We start from the raw sequence: 20,257 nt of genomic DNA, 5'->3' as shown, positions 1-20,257 counted from the left end.
GTATCTACTAAGACTACTTGGCCACCTCACTGGCTAGGGATTACAGTAGTATCTACTTAGACTACTTGGCCACCTCACTGACTAGGGATTACAGTAGTATCTACTTAGACTACTCGGCCACCTCACTGGCTAGGGATTACAGAAGTATCTACTTAGACTACTTGGCCACCTCACTGGCTAGGGATTACAGTAGTATCTACTTAGACTACTCGGCCACCTCACTGACTAGGGATTACAGTAGTATCTACTTAGACTACTTGGCCACCTCACTGGCTAGGGATTACAGTAGTATCTACTTAGACTACTTGGCCACCTCACTGACTAGGGATTACAGTAGTATCTACTTAGACTACTCGGCCACCTCACCGACTAGGGATTACAGTAGTATCTACTTAGACTACTCGGCCACCTCACTGGCTAGGGATTACAGTAGTATCTACTTAGACTACTTGGTCACCTCACTGGCTAGGGATTACAGTAGTATCTACTTAGACTACTCGGCCACCTCACTGGCTAGGGATTACAGAAGTATCTACTTAGACTACTCGGCCACCTCACTGACTAGGGATTACAGTAGTATCTACTTAGACTACTCGGCCACCTCACCGACTAGGGATTACAGTAGTATCTACTTAGACTACTCGGCCACCTCACTGGCTAGGGATTACAGTAGTATCTACTTAGACTACTTGGCCACCTCACTGACTAGGGATTACAGTAGTATCTACTTAGACTACTCGGCCACCTCACTGACTAGGGATTACAGTAGTATCTACTTAGACTACTCGGCCACCTCACTGACTAGGGATTACAGTAGTATCTACTTAGACTACTCGGCCACCTCACTGACTAGGGATTACAGTAGTATCTACTTAGACTACTCGGCCACCTCACTGGCTAGGGATTACAGTAGTATCTACTTAGACTACTTGGCCACCTCACTGGCTAGGGATTACAGTAGTATCTACTTAGACTACTCGGCCACCTCACTGACTAGGGATTACAGTAGTATCTACTTAGACTACTCGGCCATTTCACTGGCTAGGGATTACAGTAGTATCTACTTAGACTACTCGGCCACCTCACTGACTAGGGATTACAGTAGTATCTACTTAGACTACTCGGCCACCTCACTGACTAGGGATTACAGTAGTATCTACTTAGACTACTCGGCCACCTCACTGGCTAGGGATTACAGAAGTATCTACTTAGACTACTCGGCCACCTCACTGACTAGGGATTACAGTAGTATCTACTTAGACTACTCGGCCACCTCACTGACTAGGGATTACAGTAGTATCTACTTAGACTACTCGGCCACCTCACTGACTAGGGATTACAGTAGTATCTACTTAGACTACTTGGCCACCTCACTGGCTAGGGATTACAGTAGTATCTACTTAGACTACTCGGCCACCTCACTGACTAGGGATTACAGTAGTATCTACTTAGACTACTTGGCCACCTCACTGACTAGGGATTACAGTAGTATCTACTTAGACTACTTGGCCACCTCACTGACTAGGGATTACAGTAGTATCTACTTAGACTACTTGGCCACCTCACTGACTAGGGATTACAGTAGTATCTACTTAGACTACTCGGCCAGCTCACTGGCTAGGGATTACAGTAGTATCTACTTAGACTACTCGGCCACCTCACTGACTAGGGATTACAGTAGTATCTACTTAGACTACTTGGCCACCTCACTGGCTAGGGATTACAGTAGTATCTACTTAGACTACTCGGCCACCTCACCGACTAGGGATTACAGTAGTATCTACTTAGACTACTCGGCCACCTCACTGACTAGAGATTACAGTAGTATCTACTTAGACTACTCGGCCACCTCACCGACTAGGGATTACAGTAGTATCTACTTAGACTACTCGGCCACCTCACTGGCTAGGGATTACAGTAGTATCTACTTAGACCACTTGGCCACCTCACTGGCTAGGGATTACAGTAGTATCTACTTATACTACTTGGCCACCTCACTGACTAGGGATTACAGTAGTATCTACTTAGACTACTTGGCCACCTCACTGGCTAGGGATTACAGTAGTATCTACTTAGACTACTTGGCCACCTCACTGACTAGGGATTACAGTAGTATCTACTTAGACTACTCGGCCACCTTACTGACTAGGGATTACAGTAGTATCTACTTAGACTACTCGGCCACCTCACTGGCTAGGGATTACAGTAGTATCTACTTAGACTACTCGGCCACCTCACTGACTAGGGATTACAGTAGTATCTACTTAGACTACTTGGCCACCTCACTGGCTAGGGATTACAGTAATATCTACTTAGACTACTTGGCCACCTCACTGACTAGGGATTACAGTAGTATCTACTTAGACTACTCGGCCACCTCACTGGCTAGGGATTACAGAAGTATCTACTTAGACTACTCGGCCACCTCACTGACTAGGGATTACAGTAGTATCTACTTAGACTACTTGGCCACCTCACTGGCTAGGGATTACAGTAGTATCTACTTAGACTACTTGGCCACCTCACTGACTAGGGATTACAGTAGTATCTACTTAGACTACTCGGCCACCTCACTGGCTAGGGATTACAGAAGTATCTACTTAGACTACTTGGCCACCTCACTGGCTAGGGATTACAGTAGTATCTACTTAGACTACTCGGCCACCTCACTGACTAGGGATTACAGTAGTATCTACTTAGACTACTTGGCCACCTCACTGGCTAGGGATTACAGTAGTATCTACTTAGACTACTTGGCCACCTCACTGACTAGGGATTACAGTAGTATCTACTTAGACTACTCGGCCACCTCACCGACTAGGGATTACAGTAGTATCTACTTAGACTACTCGGCCACCTCACTGGCTAGGGATTACAGTAGTATCTACTTAGACTACTTGGTCACCTCACTGGCTAGGGATTACAGTAGTATCTACTTAGACTACTCGGCCACCTCACTGGCTAGGGATTACAGAAGTATCTACTTAGACTACTCGGCCACCTCACTGACTAGGGATTACAGTAGTATCTACTTAGACTACTCGGCCACCTCACCGACTAGGGATTACAGTAGTATCTACTTAGACTACTCGGCCACCTCACTGGCTAGGGATTACAGTAGTATCTACTTAGACTACTTGGCCACCTCACTGACTAGGGATTACAGTAGTATCTACTTAGACTACTCGGCCACCTCACTGGCTAGGGATTACAGAAGTATCTACTTAGACTACTTGGCCACCTCACTGGCTAGGGATTACAGTAGTATCTATTTAGACTACTCGGCCACCTCACTGGCTAGGGATTACAGTAGTATCTACTTAGACTACTCGGCCACCTCACTGGCTAGGGATTACAGTAGTATCTACTTAGACTACTCGTCCACCTCACTGGCTAGGGATTACAGTAGTATCTACTTAGACTACTTGGCCACCTCACTGACTAGGGATTACAGTAGTATCTACTTAGACTACTCGGCCACCTCACTGGCTAGGGATTACAGTAGTATCTACTTAGACTACTTGGCCACCTCACTGGCTAGGGATTACAGTAGTATCTACTTAGACTACTCGGCCACCTCACTGGCTAGGGATTACAGTAGTATCTACTTAGACTACTCGGCCACCTCACTGACTAGGGATTACAGTAGTATCTACTTAGACTACTTGGCCACCTCACTGGCTAGGGATTACAGTAGTATCTACTTAGACTACTCGGCCACCTCACTGGCTAGGGATTACAGTAGTATCTACTTAGACTACTTGGCCACCTCACTGGCTAGGGATTACAGTAGTATCTACTTAGACTACTCGGCCACCTCACTGGCTAGGGATTACAGAAGTATCTACTTAGACTACTCGGCCACCTCACTGGCTAGGGATTACAGTAGTATCTATTTAGACTACTCGGCCACCTCACTGGCTAGGGATTACAGTAGTATCTACTTAGACTACTCGGCCACCTCACTGGCTAGGGATTACAGTAGTATCTACTTAGACTACTTGGCCACCTCACTGGCTAGGGATTACAGTAGTATCTACTTAGACTACTTGGCCACCTCACTGACTAGGGATTACAGTAGTATCTACTTAGACTACTCGGCCACCTCACTGGCTAGGGATTACAGTAGTATCTACTTAGACTACTCGGCCACCTCACTGGCTAGGGATTACAGTAGTATCTACTTAGACTACTTGGCCACCTCACTGGCTAGGGATTACAGTAGTATCTACTTAGACTACTCGGCCACCTCACTGGCTAGGGATTACAGTAGTATCTACTTAGACTACTTGGCCACCTCACTGGCTAGGGATTACAGTAGTATCTACTTAGACTACTTGGCCACCTCACTGGCTAGGGATTACAGTAGTATCTACTTAGACTACTCGGCCACCTCACTGACTAGGGATTACAGTAGTATCTACTTAGACTACTCGGCCACCTCACTGGCTAGGGATTACAGAAGTATCTACTTAGACTACTTGGCCACCTCACTGGCTAGGGATTACAGTAGTATCTACTTAGACTACTCGGCCACCTCACTGGCTAGGGATTACAGTAGTATCTACTTAGACTACTCGGCCACCTCACTGACTAGGGATTACAGTAGTATCTACTTAGACTACTCGGCCACCAAGGCTCGAAGAAAAAAGAAAGAGTTAATTCACCATTTTATATCAAAATCTGGCAAACTTTTTATTTCGTTTCTTTTCGGCAATTCATATTAGTTTTCAACATATCATGGTACGCACATTTTCAATTATCGAAGATTGTATGTTGTATTGACTCATATAAGTACGTTGGGTAAAGGTACTAGTATTAAAGTAAGAAAGTAACTCATGATCTAAATAAATATCCAAAGACATTGACCGATTTAAACGAACATCAATCGTCAACAGCATATGCATAAATTATGGAAATCAGACGACTGGAACCCCGAAGACTGGAACCCAGACGACTGATTCCTCTGCTAATTTGTCTACCCTCAAACATGTTGTGAATAAATTGTTAAGTCACAAAAATGATTTCAATTTTAACTGACAAAATAAGAAATACTATATAAATTAAGTGCATATATCTACTATTTGTTATTAATCTATTTCAAAGCATTATAAAGTGTTGTGATATATTTTGTCAAAGAGAAAATTATTAGACAGTGAAACCCGTTTAAACCGAACCTCTTCGGGACTTAAGATTTTGTTCTGTTTTGGCCGATGTTGGGTTTTATCAGGTTCACAACGCATACAATTTGACAAACATGTTTGGTTTATACAGGTTTTCGGTTATAAATGCAGGATTCGGTTTAGCCAGATTTCACTGTATATGCTAATCCCATTACATCGCATTGCATACATTATACAAAAGCTTACAGTTGCACTTTCTGTTTCGCAATCGATATTTGTCAATGCATTAAATTACATGCACTCTCTCGTGTGATAGTTGGCTTTATTCTATATGTATTTGAAAGCTTTTATAAGCCTTGCTTTTGTGTTAAGTTAATCCAATATTATGTCATCAAATTAATTTATCAATTTTTGAATTCATATACAGTAGCGCAGGAAAAGACTAAGACTTATAACTGAGACTTCTTTAACTTCAAAAGGGAAGTAAAAAAATATATAATTTCATAGTCTACTAGTGATTCAGTGTCCTTAGTCATTTTCATTTTTTCTATTTTTAATACATTTCTTCCTGCAAATAAGTGCACGAGTGTCAAAAACAAAGCAATTGACACCCCTCGTATGGCATTAATTGTTACAGTACATAAACTTTTTGAAGCGTCCTTATGTAGAACATTCCTACCCACTTTTATTTGTGTAACTCGATGGTCCTTTTAGAAAGAAATATCCACGATTTTATCAAGTGCAGGTCAAACAACATATTCCACTTGCAAGCTGCATTAAAGAGTAAGAAAACAGAAAGGTCTTCACACAGTCAACATGATAAATTATAACAGGGCAATATGTCGCAATGTATGACTTTGTGCGATATCATGTTTAATGTCTTTCTATGCTCCTTATTGTCAACTTTCCATTCCCAATAATTTGAATAAAGACATTTGCTCATCAGTTTTTCAGATTCGACCGCTATAATGAATAAAGAGATTTTCAAGATAGGTTGTACGCAGATGTTCGACGGGAATGATGGTTTGTAGCATTAATTTGATGATCATTTGAAAATGAGTTGTCATTTAAAATCGGCAAATATTGACCTTATAATAGGCCAGCAACAGGCTTGTCAAACAGTTATTGTGATGGTTTCTGTAAATACTTAGAACGTGGTCGTTTAGAAGCATTCTCAAGGATCCTACGTTCTTTTTATATCCGACGATATAGATGTCTTTATAAAGTTAAGACAATGTGGTATGACTGCTAATGTCTCGACTCTCCTCACGAGACCAAATGATACGGAAATTAACAACTATAGGTTACCGTATCGCCTTCATTTTTAGTAAAATCCATACTGCAAAGTCAGATATATAAAAGTCCCCGAAAAGACAAATGTAAAACAATTCAAACGAGAAAACTAACGGACATAATTTCGTGAAAACGAAATGCACATAATAATATTATCCAATTTACTAACATTCTATTGAATCAGATGTAATATCAAAGTGCATTCAAAATATTTTACGTCGCATTTGAAAGGTGAAAATACAAACAACTTACCTTTATAGAATTGATGGGTTAAATGTAAAAAGCATAATACATAATGTAACTTCAGTAGTCAAACTTGTTTAAGGGTGTAAAAGATACAATATATTCACGAATGAAACAAGTCTATTATTTTTCACTTATTCTCCTTTAACAAATATGTGGTCACGTGATGTTACAACATCCACGTCATTTTTTTTTTAAATCAATTGGAATTAAGACAAAACATTTATTGAACATACTTCTGAAGTTAGTGATAAGAATTTTCTCATATATTGTATGATGTAATTTTTATGATAATGTAATATAAATTCTTATAAATTTACATGTATATATACACATTCCCCATTTCCATTCTCAATTTTATTCTGCAACCTAGGTATAGTATAACATTATAAATGATCACCAATTCGTACAAAGATATTTTAAAGGGTAATATCTTTTTTATTTTTTTTTTTTTTTTGACTGAATTCGTGCATACGAAATGAACTCAATAATATTGCGCAATTTACTAACATTCAAACGTAATATTCTAGTGTAATAAATAAATGTGTATGCAATGTATCGTTTCTAGTTTATTTTGATATACAAATGTAGCTTAAATACTTTGTAGTTAAAAATGTGTCATGTTCTAATGCTCTAATAACTATTAATACATCTTTATATGACACTCGCAAGAATAAAGATAACACGCCAATCAATCTGTGAGAGAGCTAGAACAAGTAGACAATTTTGAAATATACAGTGAAACCTGGCTAAACCGAATCCTGCATAAACCGAAAACCTGTAGAAACCAAACATGTTCTTTAGCACCGTCATATCACATTGTATGCATTGTGAACCTGATAAAACCGAACATACACAAATGTAGTCCAAAACCGAACAAAATCTGAAGTCCCGAAGAGGTTCTGTTTAAACAGCTTTCACTGTATATAGTTGGCCATGCCATGTATTAGACATCTAAGCAATTGCAATAAAAAGGAATATACAAACACAGTATTTTGTCAAGAGTCTATTCATTGGTTGTTGGTTGCTTAACGTCCAGTGTCAACTATTTCATGCATGTTCAGAACAATCGTCAAAAACGTCAATATTTACCTGAATTTAAGTATCCAGAGTTCAGTATCTTGATTTATAATTATATTTTAAACTTATACAAATTAAATCCATGATATTTTAAAAAGGTCAAGTTCAAAAGAACTGTCGTGTGCTCGCCCTGAGTACAGGGGGTTACGGATGTGATCCCAAGCCGGGTCAAACCAATTTTGAAAGAATCTCAAATGTGTGTTGGTGTGTGTGTTTCCTGCTCCAATGTTTATCACGTGATAAGGGAGTAATGGCAGAGAAAATGGTCAGAATAATACTATGTCAGGGCAAGGTGACATATATCATGCAGACTAGTTATGTTACTAAGGTAAACATCCTGCTAACTTCGTTGGTCAAGTGCAAAGCAGGAATCATTTTTAAATCGTCCTGAACATGAATTTATAGATTTGACACTTGACGTAAATAACAGCTATCCATCATCATCAAATTTGACACAAAAAAAATCTAACTAAATATGAGAATGTATGAATGGAAAGTTATATTTTACTACTCTATAGAAGTGCATTATAAACTTCGTTCTAGATTTCAGGACCTACATTAAATGATCATGCATTAATCAACGTTCACTATTTTGTAAAGTCGTTCACTATTTTGTAAAGTCGTTCACTATTTTGTAAAGTCAACTTTTTTAATGTAAAGTAATCGATGTGAATCGAATGTAGAGTAATCGAGGGGAATCGAATGTTGAGTAATAGATCGGAATTGAATGTAGAGTAATCGAATGTAGAGTAATCGGTGTGAATCGAATGTAGAGTAATCGATGGGAATCGAATGTAGAGTAATCGATGTGAATCGAATGTAGAGTAATCGATGTGAATCGAATGTAGAGTAATCGATGTGAATCGAATGTAGAGTCGTTGATTTGAATCGAATGTAGAGTCATTGTTTAAAACGGGTTCGTCGTCTCCAAATAAATAAGCATGAAACGGTACAAAAAGGCATTCCTTCAAAATCTGCGACTACATTGTAACTCTATAATCTCAAAATTTTCCAACATGTATGGATATATATGCGCATTTGAAAATGGCTTCGCGATCGCGAGATGCATAAATACATTGTCCCGTTCAATCGAAATTATAATGTTAAATCTCAATGCATCGTGCAGGGACGCTCTCTTCGTCTTAACCTTGGTTGGGACAATATTGCAATGGGTTTTTAGGTCTGTTTAGGTCGGCGTTTGCAAGGACATTTTCTACATACATGTAGCTGCGTTTTACGATGATATACTAATTTTCCTACCTATTTTACAGAGGACACACTTTGCAGAACAAACATATAAGATTAGTTCATATTTCTTCGCGTTCTATGAATATGTATGAAACCATTGCAACTGTGTATTCAATAGTCAACAATCAATCATATAGCTTTTTTACTAGATACAAATGGGAAAAAAAGTTGTTGCTTGAAAATGTATTGTCATACAATTTTTTTTACGTTCTGAGAATGTAGACCAATGCCAAATGACAATGCAGGGGCCGTGTCATCGAAGGTGTCTAAGAACTAAGACATGTCCTAAGACCATCTTAGGAGTTTTTTGTGCTCTTAGCCGCGTTATCGAAAAGATCTTATCTTAGGAGATGTCCTAATGTTGGTCCCATCTTTAGGACTACTAATAAACTGTCTTAGGAACCTCTTAAGACCATTTTCACTTTAAGGATAACTTTTTGATGTCCTAGCATATGAAAATTATAGATTTTTTGTATATTCTAGTTAAAATGAAATAAAAGTAAAAATTAAATTAAATAAATCTGTAGGTAGAATTTTAACGTCTTTGTCTGTAAAATTCGGACGTCTCTTCTTACTCATTTTGTAGGGTTAAGGTAGAGCACGAATAAAATTTCTTCAAAATTTCTTCCTTTTACTTGATTAAAGATATTTTTGGACTTATGTTTTGAATATAAGATTTATGTTTAAGCATAATATGTGTGCAAATGTAACATACTGAAATCCTACTTTTTTGTATATTCTTGTTAAAATAATTTATATTTTTTACATTATATATTACGGCGAGAAAATTTCACTTAGGACTACGATAGGACATCTTTGTTAAGATTGTCTTAGGATACCTTCGATGTACAGTCTGAGATATATCATTAGACAGTCATAAGATGACCTACAATTTGTCTTAGGATATATCTTAAGACAAATCTTAGGACATTTCGATGACACGGCCCCAGGTTTAAACAATTTTGTTACGAAAACATTTCTAATGTAAACTGCATCGGGAATCAGTAAGTACGAAACTAGACTGATTCTTTTCAATATATTTTTTTTTCTCATACTTTTAAGTTTTGGCAGCTATTGTATTTTTTTAAGCACGTCATAGAAAAAGCTTGAAAACTTTTTTTGCCATATCATCTAGCTTTCAATAGTATATAAAGTAAATAACGCAAAGTAAAACAAATTAAAACAAAAACGGAAGTACATTGTATACCAACTTGCAAGGTCAAGCAACTATTCAGACTTTATGGCTCATTATATTGTTCTAATCTTTAAACTGTGTGAATTTAATTTTCAAAAAAAAATATTATATAAATACGATTTTTCTGGTCGTTGTAACTCCACAAAAATATCCAGATTGTATGCAGACAGTTTCGTTTGTTTGTTTCTACGGCAAGTTTGTCTAGTTACGTACAGTGTCGAGCAAAAGAAAATAAAAATAGGCGTTTGTTTTCACTTCAATTAGTCCTTTAAAATTTTATATTTATGAAATTAATTAAAATTGAGTATGGAAATGGGGAATATGTCATAGAGACAACAACCCGACCAAAGAGCAGATACTAGCAGAAGGCCACAATGGGTCTCCAACGCAGCGAGAAAATCCAGCACCCAGAGGTAGGCTTAAGCTGGCACTTAAATAAAAATGTGTACTAGTTTAGTGAAAATTGACGTTATATTCACCTAAACAACATGTAAATGAACTATTAAAAAAAAACATACAAGACTATCAAAAGCCAAAAGGTCATGACATGACACAGACGCAAACACACTGTGGGATTACCCATATTTTGTGGGATCTTTTTACAAAGATTTTTTTCAAGATGAAACGATTTTTAGAAAAAATCAAAATAGTTATCGCACAGAGATAAAAGTGTTGCATTAAGAACTTACCTTCTAATTTTAAATTTCTGCAGTATGAAATATCAAAAATGCGTATAATATGTTCCTTTATGAAATTGACGAAATCCAAAGTCGTCTCTGTTATAAATAAGTATATTATGCACTTGATGTGAAAGAAAATTAATCCTTGCAGTGGGCAAATTAGAGGTGATACGAATTAAACACCAAGGAGGTAAAGATTTATAATAGTCCAACCAATATATTATCAGTTTATGATAACAATCTTAAATGTCTTTAAGGTGTGCCTATATAGAAGGACACATAATCAACATATGCAACCTTTTCTGCCTTCTGTGAGAAATAAAAACTTTTCATACCCTTTGAAATAAAAAAATATATATAAAGTGGGTCACTCGATTAGTCATAATTAACTTAAAATATATAAATGACAATATAGGAAAGTAAAAAAGAAATTGGCACACAAAGAGCAAACTACATTGTATGTTGAATAGAAACGAATTAAAGTGAGACTGGTGTTTAAAAATGTCATAGTTTACGATAAATATGCGAATGACATTTCGGAAAAAAACTTTTCGACTTTGATAATTTGCCAAACTACAAAATATGTGAAATCGTAGCGGATCAAAGTGAGTTTGGTGTGTAAAATGTCATAATTTATGGTAAATATGCGAATGACAATATAGGAATAAAAACTTTTCAACTTTGATAAGTCGGTATATAAATTGAAAACTATTTTGACTCGTAGCGGATTAAAGTGTGATTTGTTTGTAAAATGTCAGACAACGATATCTATTTGATCCAGAAATATGTCGAATATTAATCGCTGTATTATCATGGCCAATACATTTTAATGATTGTATGGTTTATTGATGTAGTTTATGGTACATCAATATATAATTGCGCGTATAAAATATGCAGATAAATGGAATAAAGAAATCGAATTAATGAATGTATTAATAGCTTATAAATTTTGAATCAGGCTCTTGGATTTATCATTTTTTCACTCTTTTTTCCTTTTACTGATTGAAATACTAAACGTAGAGAAGGCATAAGACACAACTGTTTAATCCTTGAATAAATGTCTATCGCCGTAATTTATCAGGAGCAGTGGCAAGTATTTGTCGTAGCAACAGTTTCTAAGAGGTTTTTTTTATCTATTGAATATAAAATAACATCCCTCAAATTGGTCCCTCCGACTATCCTTTAAAAATCATCAATTACAATAACACTTCGCACTCAGGTGATGTACAACTATAGACAATTTGATGGCTGATTTATGCGAATCAAAAAAAACACGCATGATCAATAACGCTATGCGCTAAATTAACATCATTTCCAGTTTAGGGGATTGAATTTCAAACTACATTAAATTTAGAATTATTGATTTCTTCGTCTGTATAGACACACACGAGTCAAGCGAAATATATATCAAAGAGAAAGTATTTCAGAAAATCTTTTATAAACTGTAAAGAAAAGAAATTTTTACTTGATTCATCCAATATTTTAGTTCTAAAACATAGAACTTTGTGAGTTTGACCTCCAGGATATAGAGTTGAATTCTGTAAGTGCCGTTAATCACCAACAATCAATCAACCCAAAACAGCCAAGGCTCATTGTTGAAGGCCGTACATTGGTTTACTTTTGTTGAATTGTTATTTGGATGGAGAGTTTGTCTCACTGGCACTCACACCACAGCTTCCTATATCTATTTACAATGGGAAAACACAATTGTTACTGATAAGTTTTGTTCTAGAATAAATTATTGACATGAACTAAATTGTTAAAAATAAGGTCAAATAAATATACAGAATTAACATTTTATGATTGTAATGATCAACATTATGTTACCGTCGATTTTATAAATAATGATATTATTAATAACATTTAAATTTTTTTATTGTTACAACTAACAGTTACAAGTTGTAGGGTGACGGTGACCGAATTTATAATATATTCAAATGTAAATAGTGTCATAAATATTGACTTCCGAACAAATTTGGGAGCAATGAACGCACAATAAATCGTCCATAAAATGTTACACCTAGACCTTTTAATGTTTCAATAAGGTCATTACAGTATATATCTCAAACGCACTCTTCTTTATAAATCAAAGCCCTCTTTCAATGTTATTGAGAAATCATGTATGATGGCATACTATTTATTAATATAAGAAAGGTTCTTAAAAACGACGCAATATTGTGAGCAAAGGTAGAAAACATGTCAGCTTTGTTCTAAGAGGATCTGAATGAACACACCTTGCAAAGAGCCGGTGGTGAGACCCAAACTCAACATTGACAGATGACTTGTTGTTGTAGACGAACAACGTACTGGACAACTGGGTTGACGAGGACGTACTGGACAACTGGGTTGACGAGGCCGTACTGGACAACTGGGTTGACGAGGCCCCTGCTTTAACTAGCAGTTCAAAAGTTCCACCGTAAAGATTATCTCAACATTTTTCTGCTGTAGAAACGTTCCGGGGGGGTAAGGGATCCAGCCATTTAAAAAGGGATGTTGATTTCAACCAAAGAAAAGGGGATCTGGCTAATCATTTGTCCCCATTTAAAAGCATTGATCGAAAGGGTTGTTCAAGCACTACGAATGGCTCGATTGTTTCGCTCAGTATTTTTCTTGTAATTACAGTGCCCTTTCGGAATATTTTGCTTATGCCATTTAGCAGTATGAGCCTGTGTTCTTGTAAGAATTCTACTTGTTCAGTGATGGACATGCATGACATATGACATTGGGGTACATGCTTTATGATTTCTGTAACGAATACTATTTAACATGTTTTCATGACAAGTTAAATTCCATATAAAATTTAGCTATACATGCTACGTATTACAGACTAGGGGAATAGCTCTGGTAGCATGGATGCAGGCGATTATATACGGACACATAAAAACACATCTTCTCCATTTTCTACATTTTAATCAGACAAAGATAACGTCACAAACATAAATACAAAATACTGACAAAAGGGGAACAACTCTCTCTCAAACAGAAACATAATCTGACCATACATACTGATATATAACATCCCGCCCCCAAAACAAAAAATTACTAAATTTTTACAATGGTCAATATGTTTATGTGTTATAAAAAAAAAATACAATATATAATAATTTCCAAAATAGAAAGTTTACATGAATAAAGTTAATCTCTCTCACTCTAGTAACCATTGTAAAACAAACGTATCAACGCTGCAAACCCGAAAGTCTGGCATCTCGGACTCCTCCCTCGGATGACCTTATGCACGCATTACTTCCACACAACAATTACAGTGATACACACATATTAATGGCATTTCCTACTAGACAAACATATCATTATAAATAGCTGAATACAAATTTGATAATATCATCAGAGACCTTAAACTCTTAAATTTAATAAGGTTTTATTTATGATAAATATCACACCGCTAAATGATAAACACGTTCACATTAGCTTAAACAAAGTAAACAAATAACGTACGATTATATACGGACACATAAAAACACATCTTCTCCATTTTCTACATTTTAATCAGACAAAGATGACGTCACAAACATAAATACAAAATACTGACAAAAGGGGAACAACTCTCTCTCAAACAGAAACATAATCTGACCATACATACTGATATATAACATACGTATGCAACTGTTTTGTTGACAAAATGAAAACACGAAAAAAAGGCTGAACATACATGAAACATTTGCCACTGGATGTTAAGCAACCAACTATCATCAAAAACTTACAAAATACCTTTTCAGTATATACATGTATGTAACATATTTGCATAATCCATTGTGACATTTATAGTTAAGATGATGTAACATATTTGCATAATCCATTGTGACATTTATAGTTTAAGATGAAATCATTTTCATATAAAATTATACTCTTTAATACATATTCCTTCGGCAAATACGCTGTATGTTTAGAATTAAGGCAAATTAGTATAAAGATTTTCACTTCAAACATATTAATATTACTTTTAAAAGTAGTAATATTACTCTGAGACTTTAAGAACTGAAATATAGTACCTGAACGTCACGTAGTGGGTGTACTTATATATTCTTGCGGCGAAGTAAAGGACCCTTCATGTTAATAAAGCTATGCACCACCAGCGTCAGATCCAGCCATTTTAAAAAGGGGGCCCCAACCCAGGACAAAAGAGAAGGGGTTCCAACTATTTGTCCCCATTCAAATGCATTCAATAAAAAAGGGGTTTCAACCCCCGGAACCCCCCCCCCCTTCTGGATCCGCCAATGACCACGGCCCATGAAACATTTGCAAGGGGTGGTTTACAACTGTATGTAGAACAAAAGCACAAAAACTGTTTGATTCAATCATGAAGCGACAAGACTTATGATCAGAGTCGGTGAATTACTGTTTATTCGAGTATACTAACATGCAGAATATCAAGACAGTGTAGCAAAATAATAATGTGTTTAAGAGGTCAAAAACTATAGGTCACCATTACTTATGGTCTTCAACAATGAGCAAATACAAAAAACTGCAAAAGAATAACTTTTTGATTAAAATAATTTTAGACTTACCAATATAAAGTTTTTAGCGTCCTTGTGTTTTTCTTTTTAAGGTTGTAACATTTAAAATTTGCTAGAGGTAAAATGTTTTAATGTCAATTTGTCTCAAATAAAAGTGCTGAAATCCGCAAAAAATATACATGATTTGATAAAATCAGATGTGTACAATAGTTTGTTGATGACCTTTTATAAAGATTGTAAAGTTTTATATATTTGACATTACAACTGTTTATAAAATTTACAATAAAATAAAATTGAGAATGGAAATGGGGAATGTGCCAAAGAGACAACAACCCGACCACAGAGCAGACAACAGTAGAAGGTCACCAACAGGTCTTCAATGCAACGAGAAATTCTCGCACCCGGAGACGTCCTTCAGCTGGCCCCTAAACAAATATATACTGGTTCAGTGATAATGAACACCATACTAAACTCCAAATTGTACACAAGAAACTAAAAGTGAAAATTATACAAGACTAACAAAGGCCAGAGGCTCCTGACTTGGGACAGGCGCAAAAATGCGGCGGGGTTAAGCATGTTTGTGAGATCTCAACCCTCCCCTTATACCTCTAGCTAATGCAGAAAAGTAAACGCATAACAATACGCACATTAAAATTCAGTTCAAGATTCTGATGTCAGAAGATGTAACCAAAGAAAATAAACAATGCATATTTTTATCAGCTTGTTTAATAATAACTCAAAACTGTTTATCAATTATACAGATGTTTAGAGGTAAAATATAAAAGATTTCGCAGAATGTCCCTCAGACTATTTAAAATTGACTCAAAATAGCTGATATTAAATCCAGATATAACCTTGTAAATGACAGTGCAATACAAAACAGTGTAGACCAAGCAAACATGTCGCTATGATCAAAACCGAAAGTCATTAACCGGTAAGATCCAACCGGAGCATGTGTCAATGATCGAACAACAAATACTAACTCATCTGGAGTTAAGGGGCTACCATATGATCTTTTAGAGGGGGTGGGGTAGGATGAACAGTTTTGTCTTGCATTTTTATAATTGTAATCTCTGTGCTGCCTTTTTATTTTCCAATGTATTCGGTGTTGGTTTTTCTCTTGGTTAATATTGACTTTAAACATAAATTGTCATCCTGCATTTTGTGTTGGCAATCCTAGCCCCCTCCCCCTTCTCCCCATACAAATCAAATGGTAGTTTCCTAATGACATGTTTTATGGGTAAAAAGTAAAATCTCAAAAATACGGATCTCCAAGAAAAATTCAAAAAGGAAAGTCCCCAATCAAATGGCAAAATCAAAAGTTCAAACACATCAATACTATATGGTGTTTATATTGCTTGGGTATTCTTATTGGCTGCTAAACTGTTTATAGAAATAAGAAGATGTGGTGTGAGTGCCATCCAAGTCACAATTTGTAAAAAGTAAACAATTATACATGTAGGTCAAAGTATGGCTTTCCAGACGAAGCATTGACTCGCACTGAACATGATGCTTTAAAGGGCCCTATAACTAGTGTAAAACAATTCAAACTGGAAAACCAACGGTCTAATTTATCATACTAAAACCGAGAAGCTAGAAACAATTCTGAATCAAATAAAAAAACGACAATCACTGAAGAACAGGTTCCTGACTTAGGAAAGGTACAAACCAAAACATCGTTTACGTTGTATGATTGTTTTTGCCTTGATGTTTTTAGTATCTGATATCATCATCATTTAAAAAAACATGCAAAGAAGAAACAGAAGATACCAAGAGGACAGTCCGAAGAAGTATTACAGCGGATTCCATTGAGTGTGTAGCTAAATGTAATAACTTTGGTTAGCTTGCTTGCTAGCTGAACCGTGAGGTCATTATTAGGTCAGGTATAATACCCTGTTTTCGAAGTAGCATAGTCCAACAGACAAATCGATTAGTTTTCTGTCGGACTAGTCTATTCTTATAGTAGGATAGTTTACCTAACCCAACAATGACTTCACGGTTCAACTGACAAGCAAGCTAACCAAAGATATTACATTTGGCTACACACTCAATGGAATCCGCTGTAACAACTTCATCTACTGACACATCATACAGAATACTAAAATTAAAAGAAAGTAATTCTTTTAAATAATTGAGTGTTTGGACTGCACATCTGGTCTTTCAATCGGTTGTATAACTAAATTAATCCAGTCGTTATATTCAGATCAATACAATCACTCCGTTCCCCTAAAATGGTAGTGGACAGTGGACGCTGAATTATTTGAGTTACGGTTATTTTAACACCAGGGCTATGGTCAGATATGCATGGCATGCATCTTTCTTTAGGACTAAAAATGATTGAACAAGAACACGTACTAAAAAAAACTGCTTACAAAACATTCTAAGGTCAGGTCAGCGTTGGCCTCAGAATATCTTATAAACTGTTTTCTTAATAAGTTTTCTTGCTCAATCGTTTTTATCCCAGCGGCACCAGCATATGGAGTATATGTGTCTCAATTGATACGTTACTCTAGAGCTAGATCAAAGTACGTTGATTTTGTTGAACGAGGAATACTACTTTCTCAAAAGACAGGGCTATGAATCAATCAAATTAAGGTCATCACTCAAGAAATGTTACGGTCGCCATCATGAGCTGATTGGCCATTATGACAAAAGTGTGTCAGAAATCATATCTGATATTCTTCCTCAGTCATGATTACAAATGTACCTTCCATCATTACCGAACTGAACAAAGAAATAACACGACGGGTGCCGTATACGGTGCAGGAAATGCTTAAACTTCCGGAGCACCTGATTTCACTTCCGGTTTTTAGTAGAGTTCGTGTTGTTTCTTCTTATTATTTTTAACTGTTGATGTAAATGTCCTTTGGTTTTGTGAGTCTTTGTTTACTCCTTGGTTTTGATTGTTATTGTCTTAGTCCTAAAAAGTCTTTGAAATTTGTTATCTTATTTTAAAACTATAACATATATTAAACAATTCTCTATTTATGTATCTGTAATGCCCTAAATTAGGTATATATGTCAAGTTATCAAGTGATCCTCGACATTGGGAAAGATATGATCAGAATTTATCACTGCATTGTAGACATAACACATCAACTTAAACGACTACGGGGGATAAAACCATTCGATAATATCTACATCTTACAGTATCATAAAAATATATGAGATTATGTAATCGGCTAAGAGGAGATATGTCCAATCATTTTAACATAGTTTTAAAAGTGCTTCGTGTAAATACAGGACAATTGCAGGTACACACGAGTGGTCTGAAAGCTAAATTGGACCCCTGGTGTGGTCACCTCACCTATCGCGATACCAACCTTCGTTGTTGAGATTTGGATGGAATGGCGGATAATTTTGTCTGAAAGCCTATATATTTGACTTCTGATATGAACCCCTCAATTTGTTCATAAAAAGACATTCATAAATTGTTATGGTGACATTGAAAGATGTTGACACACATTTTATAGTACAAGTTGTATGGATATTTGCTTAATTAACGTTATTCCGTTTCATTAACATCAAACAAGAATGAGTCAATAAGTTGAATTTCTATCGCCTGTTCTTTTATATAAAAAAATTATAACAATAGGAAGATAGTAAAAAATCAAAGCGAAGGAAATCAAGTTGACTTTAGAAGATCGCTTTCCGCCAAAGGAAGATAACCCGAATTCACTTTTGTTATTGAAAATGTTTAAATTCAAATCTGAACTTCAATTGAATATCTTTCTTATACGTTGGAAAATTATTTGAGGAAACAATGCATTGCTTAATTTCTTCAATTCAAAGTAAAATTGATGTAAACTTGTTCTATAGATCTTGTTCCAAAGGAAGCTGGTACTTCCGTTCTGGCATGACAATACCGATATTGTTTTATTGACAACATTTGAATGTCGTTTGTCTTATTTATACGAAATGAAGCAAGGATGCAATTCTTGCTAAACAATGCATTGAGTGTGCAGTTGAATGTAATACCTTTGGCTAGCTTGCTTGTTAGCTGAACCGTGCAGTCATTATGAGGATAACTATACTAACCTCTTTTCGGAGTAGTCTCGTCCTACAGACAGATAAATTGGTTACAGGTCTATCTCTATCGAATAAGTCTTCTCTTAAAGGAGGGTAGTAAACATAGCCTTATACGGGTAAGCTAGCTAGCAAGCTAACCAAAGATATTACAAACAAACTCAATGCATTTTTCTGTAATGAATCAATATCCCTGATGTTCCTTTCATAATAGTCGAGTTTGAATATACTTTTTGTCCTTTTCGGTTTTATCAGCTCTTCAAGGTTTGTATCTGGTTTTAGAGTTTCAAATATTTAGGTAAATCTAAAAATATGCCTTCCAATCGCGGTTTAAAAAAAAATGTAATTTCATTGCCTAGTAATAACGTCCTCGTTAATGAAATATGTTCCTTTCATGCGATGTGAAAAACAAATCTCGTTCTGAAAAATTACCAGAAAATAATACTAACTTCTAAATTGGTTCCTTTAAAAAACAAATTGTGACCCGTTCTCAGGATAACAGAAAAAGATTTAAAAAGGAAAGTTAAAATCTAAACATGAAAACAAATTCTAAATAAATGACAAGATACGTTAGTCCAACTGCTCTAATTTTACAAACCATATATTGTTCAAGCTGACAATTCAAATAAGAATTTTAAAAACACTTTTACCTGTATCAAATTAATGCTGGTCTTTCTTTGGTGGTTGTTCTCAATGTGATAACATTTACACTTTAAGAAAAAGGTGAGAAGAAAAGGTTATGACGAAAACGTCTTGAATTATTATTTTGAATTCACAGTTATTACCGTTGCCCTGACAAATTTATTGATCGTTATTATGCATAAGTTTCTGAATTTACTGGTGACATTTTAACTCTCTGAAATGAGAAGGCATGTGCTATTAGGCTTTGTCTTATAA

General features: G+C 35.9%; 1 protein-coding gene across 3 annotated transcripts in view; it reads right to left on the bottom strand.

Moving 5' to 3' along the window:
- The window catches only part of LOC143053557 (aquaporin-1-like), a 75,069-nt gene extending 59,601 nt beyond the window's left edge, over nt 1-15,468 (bottom strand). The window contains exon 1 of one of the 3 annotated variants that reach the window (XM_076226366.1): nt 15,386-15,468. The gene's annotated coding sequence lies outside the window, so the exon portion shown is untranslated. Of the gene's footprint in view, nt 1-6,668; nt 6,804-10,871; nt 11,064-15,385 lie in introns of those variants that run through there. The other 2 variants (XM_076226360.1, XM_076226362.1) reach the window with 2 other exon arrangements.
- Nucleotides 15,469-20,257: the final 4,789 nt, after the last annotated feature.

This window comes from Mytilus galloprovincialis, chromosome 12 (assembly GCF_965363235.1).
Source record: "Mytilus galloprovincialis chromosome 12, xbMytGall1.hap1.1, whole genome shotgun sequence".
Taxonomy (NCBI): domain Eukaryota; kingdom Metazoa; phylum Mollusca; class Bivalvia; order Mytilida; family Mytilidae; genus Mytilus; species Mytilus galloprovincialis.
Note: the sequence above shows the minus strand (reverse complement) of the source record. Positions and strands in the feature narration are given on the sequence as shown.